Source organism: Erinaceus europaeus, chromosome 3, assembly GCF_950295315.1.
Source record: "Erinaceus europaeus chromosome 3, mEriEur2.1, whole genome shotgun sequence".
Classification (NCBI taxonomy): Eukaryota; Metazoa; Chordata; class Mammalia; order Eulipotyphla; family Erinaceidae; genus Erinaceus; species Erinaceus europaeus.
Genome location: NC_080164.1, coordinates 148,639,033 through 148,662,608, shown reverse-complemented (window position 1 = coordinate 148,662,608; position 23,576 = coordinate 148,639,033). Strand labels below are relative to the sequence as shown.

At 36.5% G+C, this 23,576-nt stretch overlaps 1 protein-coding gene across 2 annotated transcripts in view; it reads right to left on the bottom strand.

Annotated features, from left to right (window-relative positions):
• The window catches only part of LOC103128769 (cytochrome c oxidase subunit 7B2, mitochondrial), a 102,770-nt gene that overhangs the window by 46,769 nt on the left and 32,425 nt on the right, over positions 1-23,576 (bottom strand). For both annotated transcript variants that reach the window (XM_060188629.1, XM_007539677.2), the window contains exon 2: positions 10,612-10,667. The gene's annotated coding sequence lies outside the window, so the exon portion shown is untranslated. The remainder of the gene's footprint in view (positions 1-10,611; positions 10,668-23,576) is intronic.

Here is a 23,576-nt window from a genome sequence, read left to right as displayed (position 1 = left end):
CATTCTGTGAACCTATATCCCAATTACATGCAGTTGACGGAGGTCTAGCGGAAGTGCACTGGGTTAAGCGCACATGGCGCCAAGCACAATGACCAGCTTAAGTAACCAGGTTAGAGCCCCCAGCTCCCCACCTGCAGGCGGGGTCGCTTCACAAGTGGTGAAGCAGGTCAGCAGGTGTCTTTCTCTCCCCCTCTCTGTCTCCCCTCCTCTCTCAATTTCCCTCCAACCTATCCAACAACAACAACAATGACAACAACAAGGGCAATAAAAAGGGAAAAAATGATAAAAAACTTTTATCAAAGGCTTTGGAAGTATACATATCACCTATGATATTAGTTGCAATCATGTTTCTAAATTTGCTTTTCTTTGTTATTATTCCTACAGGATTTTGCCATTCAATACATTTGAAATAAATAAGTAGGAGAGTTGTCACCTTTGCTAATCAGAGTGCCTTCGAGATCACACTGTTTTTAAGACATTGCCATAGCTACTTCTAAAAATTGGGGCAGGGGTAGATAGCATAAAGGTTATGCAAAGGTACTCTCATGCCTGAGGCTCCAAAGGCCCAGGCTTAATCTCCTGAATAAAAACTGTATGCACACGTATTCAATATGTTTATTTAGAATGCTATTCTCAGTGCATTCTGTTTAGACAAGTTTTTCTATATTGCAATTTAATTACAGAAAATATCTGCAATGTGTTTTCCCAAGACTTTGTTTCCTAGCATACATTTTAGTAATTTCCACTATTGGTCATTTAGTTATACTTCTTTATTGACATCTGAGGCAACTGTGAGTTTAGTCATCAACTATATTTAATTCATAAAATAATCTTTAATTTTTTCCTATATATTGTATTAGTTGTCTTAAATCACTATAACAAAATACTATAGACAAGTGCCTTAAATAGCACATTTAAGGTTTCAACATATGAATTGGGAGAAGTCCAAACACTGAGCTCATAACACTTATTTTAGAATTATACTTAAATTGAAACCAACACAGAACCTTAAAACACCCTAAGTATCATTTCATTATAACAACTGTCTTTCTGCATGGTTTTACTGAATACTCTCTGAACTTCTACTAGACAAGTGTGAAAAACAAGATTAGAAAAGAAAACACAATTAGAACCTGAACTGGAGTTGGCGTATTGCACCAAAGTAAAAGACTCTGGGGTGGGTGGCTGGGTGGGGAGAATACAGGTCCATGAAAGATGATGAATGACATAGTGGGGGTTGTATTGTTAAATGGGAATCTGGGGAATGTTATGCATGTACAAACTATTGTATTTACTGTTGAATGTAAAGCATTAATTCCCCAATAAAGAAATAAATTACTTAAGAAAAAAAAAAAGACAAGTGTGGACCAGGATCACCTAAGGAAGTCTTTGAAACACAAAAATAAAAACCAAAGTACAAGTGTAAATACATATAAATAAAGCAAGAAAATCTAGTTTTTCTATAGAACAAAACTTGTGGTAAAGCAAAATATTTTCATATGTAAATAGTCTAGTGATAATACTGGAAAATAAAAGTGAAAAACCCTGTTAAGTCAAGACCCTGTGCAAATTCATAACTAACACTTGATTATTATAAGCCTCCAATCTCTTTTGGTAATCTAATGCAATCTTCAAGTAATATTCATCAAATATTAATGATTCACTATTATCATACATTTGTTTATAAAAATCAAGGATACATTATTTTCTGAGTAGGATTCCTCATCAGAATGAGGATGATACTCTTATAAAAGTTATGATAATTAAATATCTATGAAAGGCTTTTCTAGCATCCTAAATTATGAATTCCTACATTGTTTCCTCTCTCGTGACGTTTGTTGCCATGTTTTAGAAATAGCAAAGAGAAAGGTGAAGGACTTAGGAATGAATAAGAAAAATTATAAATTACAATTAAGTCTTATATGTGAAAATATGAAAAAAAAAAAAAACAGGACTCTTAAATGTGAAAGACTGAGGTGAAGTAACTGAAATCATTGTAAACAAAGACATGGATATGATAAATATGAAGCCTAGGTGCCAAGAACATAAATCCAGTTACCAGTATACTCACTGAAAGCACATTGCTAGGTTTCATACTGAGGCAAGGTAATCTGTCTTCAACAAGCAAAATTTAAGAGAGACATAGGTGAATTTACTCAAACTAAATCAGTATTAAATTTTGAAGGAACATTAAAGGCCATTTAGGTCAAAGTCTCATACTTACCAACATATAAAATAATTATGCTTAAGATCAAATAAAACAATTAACTTTTCACAGTTAAAATTGTCTTACATTGGAAATAAATTAGATAGCTTGTAGTATGATAAATGATCTGACATATCACAAATGTGGAAATATGTAAGATGCACAAAAATAAAAAATCTAGATCTACAGATAGCTAGATCAGAAAATTATTCTTGGTCAAATTTCATTAGATGAGGTAGTTAGTATTCTTTTAAAGATGAAGAATGCAAAATGCAAATGTGATAGCCGTTGTCTTTTTTTTTTCTTTCTTTTTTCCAGTAAGATTGTCTTTGTGACATAGAAGAGTATTTATAATTCTTTATCAGACCCTGGTGGCCAGGCATGAAAGCATAACTTGGTCCATTAATCCTGGGTCGAGAACAAACATGGAGTATTCTGGGATTGCACAAACATGTCCCCATGGCTTATTGGTATTCATAGCTTTTCTCAAGTGTGTGGTAGCCAGAAGATGGTCAGTTCTTATTATTCAAACCTGGATCACTGGCAACATTCATCACCATGTGTCACAGCTTAGAATAAATAGTAATGTGCTCAAATTTTCTTTTGTAGCTTCTCCCATAACCTAGGAATTATGAATGACATTTGGCCCAACTTCAGAAATTTTATTTACATCGATTTTGCTTTTACTGGGTCTTTTTTTTTTTCCCATTTCAAAATATGCATTAAGAAAGCACATCAAGCTATCAAGCTCTGAAATCAATGTGATGTGCCTGAAAGCATTCTGAGTCAGGTTCTTTAGTGCCTTTTCAAAACACTGAGTATAATTTTTATATTTTATTTCAAGTCAATTTTAACTCCTTTGAATCTTTGTAATTTTATAAATAGTGCCCTTATTATGGCCAGCTATTGGCTTTCCTCACTGATTTTCCTGTGAGTCCTGGAGTAGAGCAGCCTATTTTTGTGTTCTCTTGTGGAGGCTTGTTCTCTAGCCCTCCCTCATTCTGAGTTGTTTCAAGCTGTCAACTGCCTGATGTTTGGATGTCTCGTTCCATTAACTAACTCTTGCCTTTCATCCACTGAGCTTCAGTTTCTTGTTTACTGCCTTCCCTGTTCTATTGCTAGATTTCCAGTGTCAATACAATGCTTGACAACTTCTATGCAATTTCTTGTCCCTTCTTTACAGATTACTTTGCACCAATTTAACTTTCCAAAGATAGCCTGTCAGCAATTCACAGAGTAGATTTTATGTCTGAGCTACTAGACAGTGCTCATTTCAATTATTAGTAAAAGGTAGGAAGACTGACACCTGAACGTATATGGTGGGGGCCAGGCTGTGATACATCTGGTTGAGTGCACATTACGTAGCACATGGACCCACATTCAAGCCCCCAGTCTCCACCTGCAAGGGAGGTTTCACAAGCAGTAAAACAGTGCTGCCGGACTGCCTATCTCTCTCTCTCTCCCCTTCCCCATCTTACCGCTCCCATTTCTCTCTGTATATCCAATAAGTAAATACATGAATAAAATTAAAATGCTTAATAAATAAATAAAAAGAAAACATGTTTCATCTATATTTTCCCATTGAGCAGATACAGGGAGAAGTCTTTGAGCCTAAAGTCCCAGCCAGATGAGAGATTCACTTCTCTTAAGTTCAGAATGATTAAGATACTAATCAAATAACAAAAATTTTCCATTTACCCTTAGGTTTTGGTACATACATTTAATGTGGGGCTCATCAAACTGTATGTTCTAATTTATAGTGAGTTGTATCTATTAATCAATCTTATGTTTTTGTGCCTATGAAGCTTTAAGCCATTTTTACAGAAATGGTGTTCCAGCCCTTGTATCTTTGTGTTTGGGTTTGTAAAAGGTGATAGTAGACCACACTGCTGTTCCATTATATTTTTAAAAAGTGGATGTTTAAGAAACGTACATTATAAATGGATGCATTCATTTTAGCTATTATACAAAATACCAGTTAGGGGACTGAGCTAGTTGATGTAATGAAAAAATAATAAGGGCTTCAACTCCATATGGTGAATTTTCTGTATGTAATGATGAGTCAATGAGAAGGAAATTACTATAACAATCTGGAAGTTCAAGGATGTGATGCCTAAATATCTTAGTAATATCCATAGCCTTTCAAGGTTGAAAGGTGGCTTCTGTCCCAGTAATTATGTGTAGCTTCTAGGAATTTGGAAGGGTGAATGTGACTGAAGAATAGGCAACATTTATATATATTACATTCTCAGAAAGTCCATCAGAAACTTGTTTATATTTCACTGAACCAAATTCTAACAGATTATCTCCTATAGCAAAAAGGAACTGAGAAAATGGAAGAGCAGTCTTGTGCAATTTGGACTGTTGTTTTGTCTTACTTTTGTTTGCCTACAATAATACTAGCATGGCACAAGTGAGGAGAGAAGAATGGATATTGAGTGAGCCACAAGAAATCTCTGTCACAGAAGGGTCATCTGGTGCACTGAGGATCAGTAACTCCTGAGAAAGAATCAACACAAATATAAGTAAGAACATGTGAAGTCAACCAAAGGTTGCTTCACCAGTCTGGGGAGGCATTGTGGTCTATCATTTTTAAAGTATGCCATAGGCATGAAATTCACATCTTTCATTTAGTCTCTGCATGAACTTCAGATATAAGGCTCTCGTAGGCAATTTCCAAATATCTGGCTTTGTGATACATTGAGTAGCATAATATAATACCTGACTTCAAGCTACTAACTTCAAGCTGAACTTTGCAACACTGGCAAGCAGACAAGGTCTGCTGAAGAAACATTTAACTCAGTCTTTGTCTGTACTAGCCAGAGCAGTTTATTCTGGGGAGAATCATCACTGAAGGAGATAGTAGAACTCACCAAATGAGCCTAAAAGGTCTTACTGGCATAAAGGGTTTGCGCATAATGATACAAGGCAAAGAAGGGAAGAGCATTCTGGCACATGAATATTTTTTTAAATATATAAATTCCAGGACTCAAAAGGTGAGGCTATGTATGATAAAACAAATTAGAAGAGCAGAAAATAAGCATTAAAGAGCCTTTCTGGGGGGTCAAGTGGTAGTGCAGTGGATTAAGTGCACATAACCCTAAGCACAAGGACCAGCATAAGGATCCTGGTTCCAGCCCGGGCTCCGACCTGCAGGGGATCATTTCACAAAACAGGTCTGCAGGAGTCTGTCTTTCTCCCCATCAACCCCCACCTCTCATCTTGCCCTCCTCTCTCATTTTCTCTCTGTACTATCCAACAACAACAGCAATGACAGCAAAACAACAAGGCAACAAAAATGGGGGGGAAATGGCCCTCTGGAGCAGTGGGTGGTGCAGGTACTGAGCCCTAACGAACTTAAGCTGATACTCATTCCATACTTGAATCACCCCAGTTTGTTAAAGACATATAATTCAGTTAAAGTAGTATATAATTGTTACAGTGAAAAATATGAAGATCTATTAAAAAAACAGTATCAAAAGTTTTGGGAAGACAAGTAGTACTGACTGGACAACATTAAATTAGTTAAAGTTTAAGGACAAAACAAATGCTGTGTGTGTGCATGTATAAGTGGGCCTGGTGGTGGGCAGGCAAGGAAGGGGAGCAAATGAAGAGGTAGAGCAGAAATAGGGTAGATAACTAAGACAACCCCAATTTCATCATTAAGTCAAGAATTTAAGAGAGTGGTTTCCTAAACTGTAGTGGTATCGTGGATACTGTAGTAACTTGGTAACACATAAAAACATGCAAACCTATCATATTAATGTCAGACATGTAACCCAACAACAACGTGAATTAACCTCAATAAGAAAACACTCTGAAATGAAGGAGTCTAATGATGCGTTTGTGAAACATGGTTGAACTCCCTACATCAAATCTCAAGGAACAAGAGTATGATATGCAATACCAGGTTTTTTGTTTACACTTAGGAAGTTGAGATGACTTAGTGACCTTCTAAACTAGTTACTAGTAAGGTGAAAAACTTAATACATTGATAACTGTATCAATTAAAGAATAAAGCCTGGTATCTAGAATATTAGGAATAAGAAAAAAATTACAAGTTTTACAAAGTAACTCCAAGTAATTACAAACATAAAAAGAAGAGCAAGGAATATAGGAATACATTAAGTCCAGAGAAAACAGAAAAGATGAATTTGAAGAATGCATATGATTACAAGATATTATTTAATTTTCTTCTTTTTAGATCATACACAAAGGTGCCTTAAAGTTCATTTAGCCCAAGTGACTTTCTCATTGTTGTCAATTCAATCCTGCTATACAACAAGAAGAATATGAATGTCCCACCCAGTTTGAAATAAATTATATAGAGAAAAATATCCCCCAAATAATTCTGGTTTCCAGACCAGACATCCATCATACTAAAAGATCCTCCTTAGGCTAGGGAACGTCCATAAAAGTTATGCAAAAGACTTTCATGCTTGAGGCTCTGAGGTTTCAGGTTCAATCTCCACCACCACAAGCCAGAGCTGCGCTGTGCTCTAGTCTTCTGTGTCTATCTCATTAAAATAAAAAAATAAAATAAAAACTTTAAAATAAAATTAAAAGAAATGATCCATCTCTTCTAACAAAACAATGGTTCCTTTTTTAAAAAATGTATTTATTAATGAGAAAGGAGGTGAGAGAGAAAGAACCAGACATCACTCTGGTACATGTGCTGCCAGGGACTGAACTCAGGACATCATGCTTGAGAGTCCAATGCTTTATCCACTGCACCACCTCCTGGACCACATTATTTTTATGCATTGGAACATTATCTGATCTAAAGAGCACTGGGTTTGGTGTATTGCACCAAAGTAAAAGACTTAGTGGTGGAAAGCACTCTCAGTTCCTGGTGCATGGTGGGGGAGGACCTAGGCTGGGAATGGGAATGTTTTTGGAAAACTGAGAAATTTTATAAATATACCAACAACTGTACTTACTGTAAATTGCTAATCCCTCCAATCAAAAAATAGCAAAATTAACAGCATGACTTAATCAAATGAATACTCTCATGGTTGTTAGTTAGTTTTACATATGGCTGATTAGAATGTTGACTTTTTCAATTGCAATTTTCCTTACCCTTCCTAGATTTCAACAATAATATAGAAATATGGCACATAGTTCATAGAATTTTGCAAAAAAAAAAAATGCTCATAAAGCACTCTGACCAAAGTTTTGCATTTAGTAAGTACCTAAGAATGTATAAACAGCATCCCATAATGTAGTTGTTTCTCCCTTTTTAAGGGTGAGGAGACAGAAAGTCTTAAGGGATTAGTAACTTTGTCACAGTCACAATGCTAGTTAACATGAAAGTCAAGATTTTCAAATACAGATATATAATACAGGTTCATTTTGTGGTTTAAGGTCTACATTTTTTTTCCTCCAGAGTTATAGATGGGGTTCAGTGCCAACACACCAAATCCACTGCTCCTGAGAGCCATCTTTTTTCCATTGTTGTTGCAATTGTTGCTGCTGATGTTGGATAGGACAGAGAGAAATTGAGAAAGATAAAGAAAAATAGACACCTGCAGACCTGTTTCACCATTTGCAAAGCTACTCCCTACAGGTGGGGAGCCAGAGGCTCCAACAGGGATCCTTGCAGAGGTCTTTGGGCTTCACCCTATGTGCATTTACCCTAGTGCTCTAATGCCTGGCCCCCTAAGTTCTGCATTTTAAAGAGTTCCTTTCATAAGCCAGGACTTAATGTAAATATAGTGCTCAGCTTGTGGGTTCAAAACTAAATGAGAGGAATTATACAGAAGAATGAAAGCAAAAACTGTTCACTGCAAACAGCTCAGTATAAAAACTCTACAAGTTAACATACAAAGAGAGTTAATTCTTTGTTAACTCTTGTATGTTAATTCTCTTTTCAGCCACCAGGGGTCCCAGATGCTAGCATGATGCCAACTGGACTTCCCTGGACAGACAACCCCACCAATGTGTCCTGGAGCTCCGCTTCCCCAGAGCCCCACCCTACGAGGGAAAGAGAGAGGCAGGCTGGGAGTATGGATCGACCTGTCAACGTCCATGTTCAGCGAGGAAGCAATTACAGAAGCCAGACCTTCAACCTTCTGCATCCCACAATGACCTTGGGTCCATACTCCCAGAAGGATAAAGAATAGGAAAGCTATCAGGGGAGAGGATGGGATACAGAGATCTGGTGGTGGGAATTGTGTGGAGTTGTACCCCTCTTATCCTATGGTTTTGTCAATGTTTACTTTTTATAAATAAAAAAAAAATTTAAATTTAAAAAAACTCTACAAGTGTTCAAAGAACCTATCAGAAATGCTTAATATAATATAAAGAATTTAGTCTAGAAAAGAGACAGCAGGGAAACATAACTGCGATTATAGAATTTATAGAAATGTAATTTAGAATTTTATGTCTACTTTCACTTTTTGTGGGTGGTTTAATTATTCCCAAAAGGATGAAAATTAAAAGCAAGGAAAAATGACAATTATGAAATATTCTGTTGTGAATTTAAAATAAGAATTTATGGAAGTGGGGTGAGGATGAGAACTGGATCCTTATTAGTAGATGAATTAGAATGTCTATTTACAAGTACTATAGCAATAGGGGAATGCATAATTGTAAGAACACTTGATATTTTTTCACATAATAGGTAATCTTTTAAGTTATTATTTTTGTATTAGTGATTTAATATTGACTTACAAAATTATGAGATAACAGGGGTATAATTCCACACTTTTCCCACCACCAGAGTTCTGTGTCCCCATTCTCTCCATTAGAAACTGCATTAGTTACCCCATGATCACAGATAAAGGTTGACTATTATTTCTCTGTGTGTATATATGTGTGTGTGTGTGTGTGTGTGTGTATTCTATGATCCTGCCTTCTCTTTCTTTTTTTATAAGAATTTTTTTATATATAATTTTGTTTATTTATTTATTTTCCCTTTTGTTGCCCTTGTTGTTTTTTAGTGTTGTGGCAGTTATTATTTATATCGTCATTGTTGGACAGGACAGAGAGAAATGGAGAGAGGATGGGAGACAGAAAGGGAGAGAGAAAGACAGACACTTCATCACTTGTGAAGCAACCCTCCTGCAGGTGGGGAGCTGGGGGCTCGAACCAGGGTCTTTATGCCAGTTCTTGTGCGATGCACCACCTGCACTAACACACTGCACTACCACCGGACTCCCCTTTTCTTCCTTTCAAAATCACAGCTGAATAGTCTTGATGACTACTCTCTGGGTCTTAATGGAATAAGAGTTCTGAGCACTCTGGTCATCTTCTAACACTTACCCCCTGGGAGTATTGAGCAAAATTCTTTATGGGGTGCAGAAGGCAGAAGGTCTGGCTTCTATTACTGCTTCTCTGCTAAACATGAGCGTTGGCAGGATGATCCATACTCCCAGCCTCAGCAGATACATCTGAAACCTACTGTTTAATTTTTAAACTATGCAAGAACTTATTAAGAAGGCACTGATCATAATAATTTTCTAGCTAAAATTATAATAACTAAAGAATCTGACTGCCCTGTAAAAATTTCTCTTCATAAATTTCACACTTACTAAATGATGTTATATTGGTAATTAGATTTAATTGAAGAAGTTTAGGTATTATTACTACTACTATTCTCAGACTGACAACTGACTCTCTAATCACGGATAAGGGCATGGAAATGCTAAGTGCATAGTTCTTAATGGTTAAACACTACGATGACCAGCTCAACCCAACAATGAATGCCTCATTGTCATTAATAGCCAAGACTTGAAAAAGAAATCTCTAATATTTTCAACAAATGATTATATATTCACACCAGGGGGCGCTCTTAGCACTAAAATGATGGATGACAGATTTTAAAACATATGGTGGTCTCAACTGGCCCAAATTAAAGCTCTTTAGCCTTTAAATAATTAAAGATCTACTAAGCATATAGTACCTTGAAATAAGTGCTTAACTCATGAACTATTTGCTGACAGATCATACATTTTCTTCTGCATCCAACTCCTTGCTTTATTATCAAGCTATTCTCCAGTAAAACACTTTCTGCTGACAGAAAATCCTATTTTGGAAGCACCTGTCTATTTGGACTGTCACGTGTCTTCTTTCATTAGTTAGTCTGATTCACAGTAATAAACAGAATACTTGAAAGTACACAGAACTCTAATTTTTTTTCATTATCTATTCTCTTATTTTACAAAATGTTCTACCAAAACTGTAACTTCTCTCATTAGAAAATGGAAAGTTCTCCTGGCAAGAAAGGTGGTTTACTAAGTAGAACACATCAATTGCACGTGTGAAGCTCTAAGTTATATCCCCAACAGCACATATGATGAGTGATGCTATTCTCTCTCACTCATAAAATTCTGAATTATCTAAAACTGACATTCACAATGAAAGTAATATATGCAATGTGGTCATTTTTTAAATATTATTATTACCTGGCAGGATCTTTCAATTACAGATGCTTTTCTCAGAAAGTTCAAGATTCAGATTCCTAAAAAATATAATTGGGAAAATAGTGTGAGGCTTCACAGTAATAAACTTGGAGAAAGGTGTTACTCTATGATATCACATGATGCTTCATCCAAATTAACTTTTATACAAATGAACAATTAAATAAATTTTAAGGAACCACTTAAAAGAACCACAATAGCTATGAGTACATATCTTGCTTTGATTAATTTTTAAATTTATTTTAAGAAGATATATAGAGAAAAAAGACGCACAGAAAGAGAGAAATTGGGGTTGAGTGGTAGTGCAGCTAAGGGCACATGGCGCAAAATGCAAGGACCAGCTTAAGGATCCTGGTTGGAGCCCCCAGCTCCCCACCTGCAGGGGGGTTGCTTCACAGGTGGTGAAGCAGGTCTGTAGGTGTCTTTCTCTCCCCATCTCTGTCTTCCCCTCCTTTCTTGATTTCTCTCTGTCCTATCCAACAACAACAGCTATAACAACAACAAGGGCAACAAAATGGGGAAAATGGGCTCCAGGAGCAGAGGATTCATAATGCAGGCACTGAGCCCAGCAATAACCCTGGAGGCAGAGAGAGAGAGAGAGAGAGAGAAACAGACTCCAGAGCACTGTTCAACTCTGGCTTATGGTGGTGCTGGCAATTGAATCTGGGACTTCAGAGTGTCAGCCATAAAAGTCTTTGTACATATATCCATTATGCTGTCTCCCAGCCTAACTTACCTCCTTATTATCTGATAGGACTGAGAGAAACTGAGAATGAGAAATAGGGAGGGAGAGAGAAACAGAATTTCTGCAGTTGACTTTCGTTGCTTCTGAAGTTTCCCCATGTGCAAGTGAGTACTAGGGGCTTGAACCCAGGTCCCTGTGCACAGTAAAATGTACACTCAAGGGGGTCGGGTGGTGGCGTAGTGGGTTAAGCGCATGTGGCGCAAAATGCAAGGACTGGCGTAAGGATCCTGGTTCGAGCCCCGGGCTCCCCACCTGCAGGGGCGTCGCTTCACAGGCGGTGAAGCAGGTCTGCAGGTGTCTGTCTTTCTCTCCCCCTCTCTGTCTTCCCCTCCTCTCTCCATTTCTCTCTGTGCTATGCAACAACAAACGACATCAACAATGGCAATGATAGTAACCACAACGAGGCTACAACAACAAGGGCAACAAAAGGGGGAAAAATGGCCTCCAGGAGCGGTGGATTCGTGGTGCAGGCACCGAGTCCAGCAATAACCCTGGAGGCAAAAAAAAAAAATGTACACTCAACCAAATGCACCACTACCCAGCCCAGCTACAGTGGTAGAAGAGTTTGTAACATCTTCTCAATGTATATATTGAAATCACTCCTTTTTTTTCTCTTCTTTTATATTCTTTTCTTCTCTTTCTTCTTTTATATGATAGGACAGAGAGGAACTGAAAGGAGGGAAGATAAAAAGCAGCAGAGAGGGACACCTGAAGCACGGCTTCACTGCTCCTCAAGCTCCTCTGCCCCACAGGTGGGCCAAGGACTTGAACCCAGGTCCTTGCACATGCTAATGTGGGGCTCAAGCAGCTGTGCCAGAGTCTAGCCCTCATTGCCCCTTTTTTTTTTACCACTTGTGTGCAACCGTCTTCCTATACTCAAGCTCGAAAGGGAGTTCTGGCCAAGGCTTGCCAATGTACAGACCTTAGGCACTCAGTTCTCTGATGTAAGTTCAGAAAATCAGGAATGGATCTTTCTACCATATGTCCCTACATCAAGTTTCCCCACATGCTAATGCCTCAAATAACATTGATAGGAATACCTTTTTCATTCTATGAATATAACAAGATGAAAGGTTTAGAATGAAAAACACCTACATAAATGCATGTATTTACTTACTGTATTAGACCACGTGTACCAATATGAGTTTTTATGAATGTCTGAAAGTTCTACCTACCCAGTAGGTTTTAACAGTTTCCAAAGAACCTTGAAGGGTAGGAATTTTAAAAGTACACAGAGGTTAAAGAAGGAAATTTGGACGCTATGTTGGGAATGAAGGCAGGTGATTACTGATACCGACTTTAGGCCTCCTAATGTTTGAAGTGAAACAAGTATTTAAAGATCATCAAAAGGGCCAGACGATGATGCGTTTGGTTGAGTGCACATGTTACTATGCACATGGACTGGCACTCAAATCCTGGGTCCCGACCTGTAGGGGGGAAGCTTCTTGAGCAGTAAAGCACGTTAGGTCTGCAGGTATCATTCTTTCTCCACATCTCCACCATCCCTCTCAACATCCCTCTCAATTTCTCTCTGTCCTAGCAGATTAAAAATAATAAATAGAAAGAAAAAATTGTCACTGGGAGCAAGTGGATTCACTGTCCAGGAACCAAGTCCCAGCGATAAGCCTGATGGCAATAATTTTTTAATTGGTTAATTAATAAAAGCTGTCAACTCTTCTTTGGAAAAAGCTGACATCTAATGTAAACCAGTATGACATATATGATAAAGCTCCTAAGTTTCTACCAACAGCAAAACTAATGAATTAATGGTGGTGCTGAGTTCTCTGTGGTTCATCCTGATAGAATTATGCCCTAAGTCAGGTACTAACACACAGAGATAACTGACTCCCCACTAGGATTTAAATGTTTGCCAGAAGGCCACCAATATTATAGATCAAGAATTAAAAATGAATAAATAAATAAATAAATGAGGAAGTTAAATCTGCTAATCTGCTAGACTTGTGAATAATCACACTGAAAGAGACATGAAGATTCTGTGAAACTTTATAGTGGCTATGCAAAAGACTTCCTTTCATGCCAGAGATTGAGAGGTCCCAGGTTCAATTTCTGGCATTTTCATAGGCCAGAGTTGAGCAGTGTGTTAGTTAGGAAAAAAAAAAAAAAGGAATTCATCTCCTTTGCTTCATCTTGAATGGAACCTGAAGGCATTATATTAAGTGAGATAATTCAAAAGAGAAGGAATACCAGATTACCTCACTTATAAGTAGGACTTAGAAAACAAACCAGAAAAAAAAAAAAACACAAAATGAACAGAGTGTAATACATCAAAGCAAAAGACTCTAAGGAAAGAGGAATTGGGAGGGGGTGAAAAAAGTTATGGGGTTGGAGACCAGGCAGTACAGTGCAGCGGGTTAAGCACATATGGAGCAAAGCTCAAGGACCAGAGTAAGGATCCCGGTTCAAGCCCCCAGCTCTCCACCTGTAGGGGGGGGTCCTTCACAAGTGGTGAAGCAGGTCTGCAGGTATCTGTCCTTCTTTCCCCCTTTCTGCCTTCCCCTCCTCTCTCGATTACTCTCTGTCCTATCCAACAACAATGACATCAATAACAATAATAACCACAACAAGGTTAAAACAACAAAGGCAACAAAAAAATGGAAAAAAAAAAAAAAAAAAAAAAAAAGACCTCCAGGAGCAGTGAGTGGACTCATGGTGCAGGCACCGAGCCCCAGCAATAACTCTGGAGGCAAAAAAAAAAAAAAAAAGAGTTATGGGGTACTGATATGCCCGTGTGTCAACAATACTGTAAACCACTAACACCACACCCCCCAAAAAAGGGGGCACAAGAAGTCAGCTAGAGTCATCTCTTTTCTAGTCTTTACATTATACATGATTACATGATTAATTAGGTATAACTGGACAAAAGAGGCTTGAGGCCCTGATGTTATTTTTATGTATCTGTAATCCTATGCAGACTTGTACCATATATAAAAGACTGTCACATAATAAAAGAATGTTATCTCCTGATGTGATTAGTATTCAAATGTTGTCTCACATACAGTGAGCATGTCATTTTCCTACAATACTTTCAAAACTATTTCCTCTCTATTCGTTCATGCAATGAAAACAAGTTAAGATGTACTATATTAGTTAGTTACCTAGAAAGACAACCAAATAGAAAAGACAAGTATCCAAAGTCCCAGTTTATAAGAATAATACTATGCAAAGTGTGTCCCTTTTTATATTCTCAATAAACATTCTCTATATGTGTATATAAACATATTATATAAATATAAATAAAACATACAGGTTTATACTTATCTTCACTTAATATATTTCTAATTATAGTGCATTTATTATTTATATGGACTCCCTAACTTAGCAGTTCAACTCTGTCTCTTACATCATAAGTATTTCTCCTGGCTCTGATACATCATCAAGGCTAAACAACTAAATCAAGTATTCCTGTGTTTCATTTGGCCCATGTCAGAAGTCTTCACTATTCTTAGCAATGTCCTTCACATTGTGAGGCAAAAGGAAGTATGGCTTAAGGGTGGTATATGCTGGAGTTTCAACTTATTTTGTCATCTCCAATTCTCACTTGAACATAAATTCATCTGTTGCAATAATGCTTATTAATTTTCACTGATGTATGTGATATAACTGACTAATTAGCTACTTTCTAAAATGAAACAGCTTGCTGAAAACAAAAGCACAAAGAGAAGCAAGTAAAAATATACTATTAGATAACCCTATGTAAAGTACAGTCTAGGGGGCCAGATGGTGGTGCGACTAGCTGAGGGTAAATGTAAAAATGTACAAGGACTGGAGTTCAGGTCCCTAGTGCCCCACCTTCAGGAGGGAAGGTTCACAAGCAGTGAGGCTGTGCTGCAAGTGTCTCTGTATCTACCTTCCTCTTCCTTCTCAAGTTCTCTCTTTCTCTATGCAATAAATAAAGCATTTACTAATAAATACAGTCTATATATATAAGTATATATATAGTCTGTATAAATAATATCTACACAATCTACGTCAAAGTTTTCATTCAACAATATTTTTAAATGGAGACAATAACAATTTATTAAACAGATCCATATAATCATGTGAAAATTTCATTTAGCCCTATCTATGCTTTCTCAGTCATTAGAAACACTGATTATGTAAACTTATTTCCAACTAAAAAAGTATTTCTTTTTATTAAATGAAAACATTTTTACTGATGATAAATTTTAAGAGAAATTTATTACAAAGATCTTTAGATTAAAGCAGAAATCAGAGTATGTATCTCCTTAGTTATTTTTAGATAGGCAAAAAGAAATTTCTAAATCTATGGTACTAAAATGAATAACATCTAAGGCTCCTTCAAGGATTTTCAATGTGATTCTATTAACTGCCACTAGGTTGTTGATGTACTGGATTGTCGGAAAAGTCATGACACATTTCTGCATAGGAAAAATACGTCATGGTGGTCTGGGAGGTGGTACAATGGATAAAGCACTGGACTCTCAAGCATGAGGTCCTGAGTTTGATCCCCGGCTGCACATATACCAGACTGATGTCTGGTTCTTTCTCTCTCTCCTCCTATCTTTCTCATGAATAAAGAAAATTAAAAAAAAAAAAGAAGAAAGAAAGAAAGAAAGAAAAAAATACATCATGACTTTTCAGAAAGCCCAATATAGTACCACTGAGGAAATCTACAGCTACATATGGAACAATTTCTTTGGAGGGAAGGACCTAAAATGTAGAGGAGTAACCCCTGCATTGTCAAGCAATCTAAGAAGAAAAAACCTCTGAAGCAGGCCAGCAGGGCTAAGACAAAAATCTTGGTACAAATGTCCACCACCCCTGCCCGACAAAATAAGCTCACCAGGCATGAGAACCATGAATGGATTTGAGCCCCAGGTACCATACTAAAGTACAAGTACGGGGGTAGCGGAATGCAAGTTTCATAAATGATAGGGAGCTTTCTATTATGTCTCTCCTTCTTGATATCTCTCTCCCTGCCCTTCCCTCCCCTTTTCCCTCTCCCTGTATTTCACTCAAATATATGTTAATAATCACTGAAAGAAACAGTGCAAAAGTGCTAAAACATACCTTCGAATAGTAGTCGTGTATACTATGCTAATCTCATTTATGGCTTAAGTGGACAGAATAAGCCAAATTTTACATAGACATGATACCAAATTTCCCTAACTTATACAATGTAGAAGGAACACATAGGATTTCAGTCAACTAACTGGACAGAAATGGAAAAAATAATAAACTGCACACTGAATTTTTTCTGAGTATTTAATTGAAAATCTTTTTTCATGTCATGCTTTAAAAATAATCATTTAAGTGGTTTAGTTTAAGATTAAAACAAATAAGCTGTTACATCAAAAACAAGCCCCCTTATCTGAATTACCTATTTCCTACAAATTAGTAAGAAATGACAGTCTGCAGAAGGGGTGTGCAAGAACCAGGATCAAACAAATTTCCTTCCAAAATCTTCAACTAATATTACCTGAATTAATCATGGCTCACTCTATCTCCTTATCTCAGTACAGCAGGTCTGGAACAGAACTTTTCATTGCTCAGGTTTATTTTCTCATGGACTTCAATATTTAACATGTTGCCATATTTTCTTTTTTAAGTATTGCTTATTTTGAACAGAGACAGAAGTTGAGAGGGGAAGAGGAGATAGAGAGGGAAAAGAGAGACACCTGTGGCACTGTTTGACCACCTGTTAAACTTCCTGCTTGCAGGTGGGGACTGGGTGCTTGAACCTGGGTTCTTGTACACCGTAATGGGTGTGCTTAACCAAGTGTGCCACCCCCACACCCCCATATTTTCAGTATCTCAACTGTGAAGACTAATTTCCATTCTTTCAGTCTCCTCCCACCACCAGCACTTCATTCAGCTTTTGATTTAGAAGTTGACCAGGAAGTTCTTCCTTGAATATAAAGTGCAATTATCCATCCCAGAGACATTCCTTTCACAGAAAATTGTTGAAGATAAGAGTTAATCCTGGGGAGGGGCAGTCTTTTGAATAACTGAGAAAAGTCTTGAGGTTACACTACTAAGGAAAATAGTGTCCTAACTTACATGGCTGACTTTTTTTGTTGGAAAACCTGAGTAAGGTATATTGCGATGGAAGAAAGTCAATATTGTTATTTTGTTGTTAATTTTGTTAATTTCAGAATCTCACAGGAAAGTAACAGGTGCAGAAATAGGAATACTGCTTGAAAACACTACTGAATGAAGACAGAAACTTGGGGGACTATCAGATAGCTCACTTGGGACAATGTCTGCTTTATGATGCCTGTGACCCGGCATAGAACTAGCCGCCACAATACTGGGGGAAACTTCAGTGCTGTCATATCTTTCCCTCTCAACCTCTGTCTCCTTGTCTCTGTTTCTCTCATTCTGAAAAAGAGTGCTGAAGCTTCAGTGGTGAAAAAAGAAAACTTTAACTTTAAGCAACAAGTAGAAAGGCTGGAAATGATGTGAACATTATTGCACACAGGAATGGTCAATGGAGTACCCAATAGAGAAAATAAGTACATAATGACAAGATAGGAAGGCTACTAGTTAAGGGTACAGACGCTAAATCCAAAAAGTAAAACTCAAAAACCTCACTTCCATACTGTCTAATTCTCAAAAAATTACTTAACCTTTCTAAGAATTGTACTTCTATATAGTAAAACACTTGCTTCCATTTTGTAAAGTACATACATATTATAAAATACTTAACCCAGATAGTTCTTATAAGAACCATTATAAGTAACTATAGTAAGTTATAACAGTACTAGTTGATTTGCGTTGTGAGATGAAAAACATAGCTTCAGTGGAACCCATTTGGTTTCAAACATATAGAAAAGTCTGAATTTCAAGTTAGAATCAAGTAAACATCAAACTGAATTGACATCATGAATGTTGGCACTTAATTTAGTTGTTCTGTCTCGAGGTAAATTCTGGGCACACCATTTTCTTTACTACAACCCAGTGGTATCATGAAGAGGTATACTGGAAGAGCTTTATATTCTATTGCTGCTTTCAAATCCCTGAGATCTATACCGCTGGGGGGGGGTGTATTTTAATACTGCTGCTTACAGTATTTATTAAATATTTTCACAGTAGGAACTGAAATAATGAAGCATTTCAACATATTTATGTAACAGCTAAATTAAACAAAGAGTGTGTACAAGTTCCCAGTGGGAGAGCTACAGAAGTAAGAACTGATCAAAACAAAAAATTTCTGAACATATGTATACAAAAGTTTCAGTGAAGAGCAAAAAAGTCCTGAAAAGACTATTTTGGTGTTGCAATAAGAAAGAATAGAGGAAGTTTCCTTTCTTTTTCTTTTCTTTTTTTCTGTATCCACCCTCATTAAAGGTCTTGTGGTGAGATAGAAGGGATACTATTAACAGATAATATGGATTCCACAACAAATTACATCTTTTCACCCCAAAAAACAAATTTAGTTAGATCTTCTATTTTTCTGCGTAGAGTAAAAAATCAGGATGTTTACGTGTAATATCTATTTTTTAATATTTAAAGAGATTTGTGAGACTGTATGTTAATAGGTATGTATATTAATACCGTTCCCACCACCAAAGGTCTGTGTCCCATAGAGATCATTAAAAATAATCTCTATTTTTTAAGACTAAAAACTAATTTAAACATTTTAAAAGCATGTTATAAATCAAGTAGTCACATCTCTGGGGTTTATGCATCTTATAAACTGTTGGTTTACAATTTTTGGTTTATTAAGCTCTGTAAAGAAATATTTGGGGGTATTGGGTGGTAGCACAGCAGATTAAGCGCATGTGGCGCGAAGGGCAAAGACTGGCATAAGGATCCTGGTTGGAACCCCCGTCTCCCTACCTGCAGGGGAGTCACCTCACAAGCGGTGAAGCAGGTCTGCAGGAGACCATCTTTCTCTCCCCCTCTCTGTCTTCCTTCCTCTCTCCATTTCTCTCTGTCCTATCCAACAACGATATCAATAACAACAACAATAAAAAACAAGAGCAACAAAAGGGAAAATAAATAAATGTATAAAAATATTTTTTAAAAAGAAATATTTGGTGACACTTTATGATACTTCAGATGTCTACAATCCTATAATATCTTTTCTCATGATAACTTGAGCTAACCACTATATAATTTTTACAGTTTTGATTATGGGAAAAGTAAGAGTTGGAGAATCTACTAATACCTACATGGTCAATGTAGCCAGGAGGGAAATTTTCCCTTTCAAAACTAGGTTGTTACAACTGCAGTGTCTGTATTTTTCTAATACACAACATGTTTTTAAATCCAAAAATGAAGGAGGAAAAGGAGAGCTTTGTGTTACACTAGTAGGAAATATTTAGGCAACAAAGGAGGCAATACAAAATGATTTTAATAAGAGACAACCTGTGAAGCCTGGAAGTAATGAGAAAAGTATTTTTAGAGAATGGCTGTAGCTGAGAAACTGTTCTAATGATCGTAAAACTTTTATAATTGGGAAACTGAGGAAAAGTTAATTATTTATAGTGAGTTAGTAATATTCAACATTTAATACAGAAACACTAAAAACTAATCAATTTAAAAAAATCATTGTTCCTATTCATGTTAGTCACTAGTACCAGCCAAAGAAAGATCAACCATACCCCTTCCCTTATTCTCTTTACTATTTTCCTATAAGAAAAGGATATTTTGTGACAAGCAATAGATGAAAATCCATAGGAGGGAGGTTGGGTAGTGGCACAGCTGGTTAAACACATCACCATGCGCAAAACCCAAGTTCAAATCCTTTGCAGGTGAGAGGCTTCATAAGAAGTGAAGCAGAGTTTCAGATATATCTTTCTCTATCCTCCTCCCCTCTAATTTCTCTGTCTTACCAAACACAAATAAACTTTAAAAGATGAAAATCCTCTTGACCTCTCCCCAAAAAACTTATCTAATACATTATTTTCCTAATCCAGATATCTAAAAGCAACCACAAAACACAGTTCATCCCATTTTCAGGTGGGGGTAGATAGCATAATGGTTATATTAAGAGACTCTCATGCCTAAGGCTCCATAAAGTCCCAGGTTCAATCCCCTGTACCACCATAAATCAGATCTCTGGTAAAAAAAAAAAAAAAAAAAAAGAGAGAGAGAGAGAGAGAAAGAAAAGAAAAAGAGAGAAAGAAAAATCCAGTTCATCACATTTTCAAATAAAAATTAGAGTCTTTCTAGATGAATTACCCAGAGAAGCGCATTAATTCGTGTTACTTGAAATTTCTCTACAGCATAACTTACTCAAAAATATTTTGTTCTCGAATTTAAAAACTACCTTGAATAGTTTACAAAATAGCTTGTGTACCTTCTTAAACTAATTTATTTGGTTCATACTCACAAAAATAAGACTCCGGGTTGCTTTTAAAATCTAATTCATACTATCCTCTTATTTAAATAACTTACTTCATGGGAAGTTTGAAAAATTGGAAATGATAAATAGTAGGTTATTTATCCTAGAATTATCCTGGGAAAGATGACCCCTCCAGTCTCTTAGTCTGAAATCATCTTTTATATTTCAATATTAAATATTTCTTAGCAACGAGAGGAGAGGATATTTAAGTATCACATTATGTTTTGAGACATTTTAACATACGAAAGCAATCAGCATGACAGCTTCAGGACATTTTTCATTCATGAAAAGACTAGATTTTTATTAAGCACATTTTTAATACTGGAGAATAAGAGGAAAAGTATAGAATTATTCTAGAAATGTAAAATGCTGAATCTCAAAGTTAAAGTAGACCTAACTGCCAGATTTGATATAGACCAGCACATCACAAACTAACATTTAAGATTGCCCTAGGGACTGAAATACTTTCAAAGAAAGGTTCTGTTTATCCCAATTTCCAAAGCTTCTGATGGGGGTGTGTGTGTGTGTGTGTGTGTGTGTGTGTGTGTGTGTGTGTGTGTGTGTGTGTGTGTGTGTGTGTGTGTGTGTGTGTTATGTACATCTGCCTATGTAAAAGATTGGCAATCACAACCCTAGCCTTCAGCAACTGATAAGGAAGTGCACCATTCTTCAGAAATAAGCAGAGTCTGGAAATCAAGACCATAAGTCATAATAGTAACTAGCACGTAGCACAGGCTGAGCATGTTCACAAGCATCATGAATTTTCCTTTACCAAAGCTTTAAGAGATTAATCCTGTTTACTACTCAAAAAGAGTATTTTTTTTCTTGGTCATTCATCTAATATTTGTCAGAGCCTGAACTTCAAATTTAGATCTATTGACCTGGGGTGAAAAAATGCTTTTTGGGAACAATTTTTTAAATTTATTTTTTACTTAAGAAAGGATAAATTAACCAAACCGTAGTATAGGAGGGGTACAATTCCACACAATTCCCACCACCCAATCTCCATATCCCATCCCCTCCCCTGATAGCTTTCCCATTCTCTATCCCTCTGGGAGCATGGACCCAGGGTCATTGTGGGTTGCAGAAGATGGAAGGTCTGGCTTCTGTAATTGCTTCCCCGCTGAACATGGACGTTGACTGGTCGGTCCATACTCCCAGTCTGCCTCTCTCTTTCCCTAGTAATATTTTGTTTTTAACATATGAGAATGAATGTGATAAGGAACCACAGTGACATGAATTAAGTTTTCACACCTGGCCATCATAAAATGGTCATCATATTCTATGAATAACTATATGCCACCAAGCTAGAGAACCTGGAAGAAATGAACAAGTTCCTAGATATCTACAAACTTCCAAAATTAAACAAAGAGGAATAAGAAAATATTCATTCATTCAGCCAAATAAATTGCAACAGTTATCAAAAACCTTCCCAACAAGAAGTATCCTAGACCAGATGGTTTTAGAAATGAATTCTACAAAGCCTTCAGAGGAGGAGTTAATACCTCTACTTTGAAAACTCTTCCAAAAGACTGAAGACACAGGAATATTCCCTTCTACCTTCTATGAAGCCAACATCACTTTGATACCAAAAGCAGACAGGGATACAACAAAAAAAGAAAACTACAGACTGATATCTCTGATGAACATTGATGCCAAAATGTTGAACAAAATTCTAGCCAATCGGATACATCAGTATATTAAAAAGATTGTTCATCATGACCAAGTGGGGTTTACCCCAGGGATGCAAGGTTGGTTTAATATACGTTAAGTCAATCAACGTGATCTACCACATCAATAAAAGCAAGACCAAAAACCACAGGATTATATCCATAGCTGCAGAGAAAGCCTTTGACAAAAATCCAAGATTCCTTTATGATCAAAACACTACAAAAAATGGGAACAGACAGAAAATTATTCCAGATAGTGGATTCCATATATAGCAAACCTACAGCCAACATCATACTTGATGGTGAACAACTAGAAGCATTAGATGAGGTACTAGACAAGGCTGCCCACTATCACCAGAAGGAAGCTCCTGATAATTATCAAGCAATATATTAAGGTGTCTGGCTATAAAATTAGATACAAAAGTCTGTGGCACTCCTTTATGCAAACACTAAGAAGAAATAAGTCCCATTCACTATAGCAACACAAACGATAAGATATCTAAGAATAAACCTAATAAAAGTGAACAATTTGTATACTAAAAATTGAGTCATTATTCAGTGAAACAGAAACAGATACAAAGAAGTGAAAAATATATACCATGTCTATGGACTGGAAAAATAAAAATGCTTATTTTATCCAGAATGATATACAAATTTAATGCAATCCCCATCAAAGTCCCACCAAAATTTTAAGTGGAAAAAAAAGCTATGGAAGCTTATCTCGAATAAGAAAATGCCCAAAGAATACTACTGGAGGCATTACATGCCCAGATCTCAAACTACATTATAGGGTCTGGTATTGGAACAAAAATAGACACACCGACCAGTGAAATAGATTTGAGAGCCCAAAATAAGCCCCCACACCTATGGACATCTAAATTTTGACAAAGGGGGCAATGTATTAAATGGAAAAGTCTCTTCAACGTTGAAATGTACAGAAGAATTAAAGTGAACCACTATAGTTCACCACACATAAAAGTAAAATCCAAATAGATGAAAGACTTGAATATCAGACCAGAAACTATCAAATACCTAGAGGAAAATATTGGCAGAATTCTTTTCCACGTGACAGAATTCCAGTTGCAAGGAAGACAAAAATAAAATAAACCAATAGGACTACATAAAATTAAAAAGTTTCTGTAATATGTGTTAGAATATTTTTTTTAAATGTTCTGTTTTACCATTGCCCTCTCGTGATATA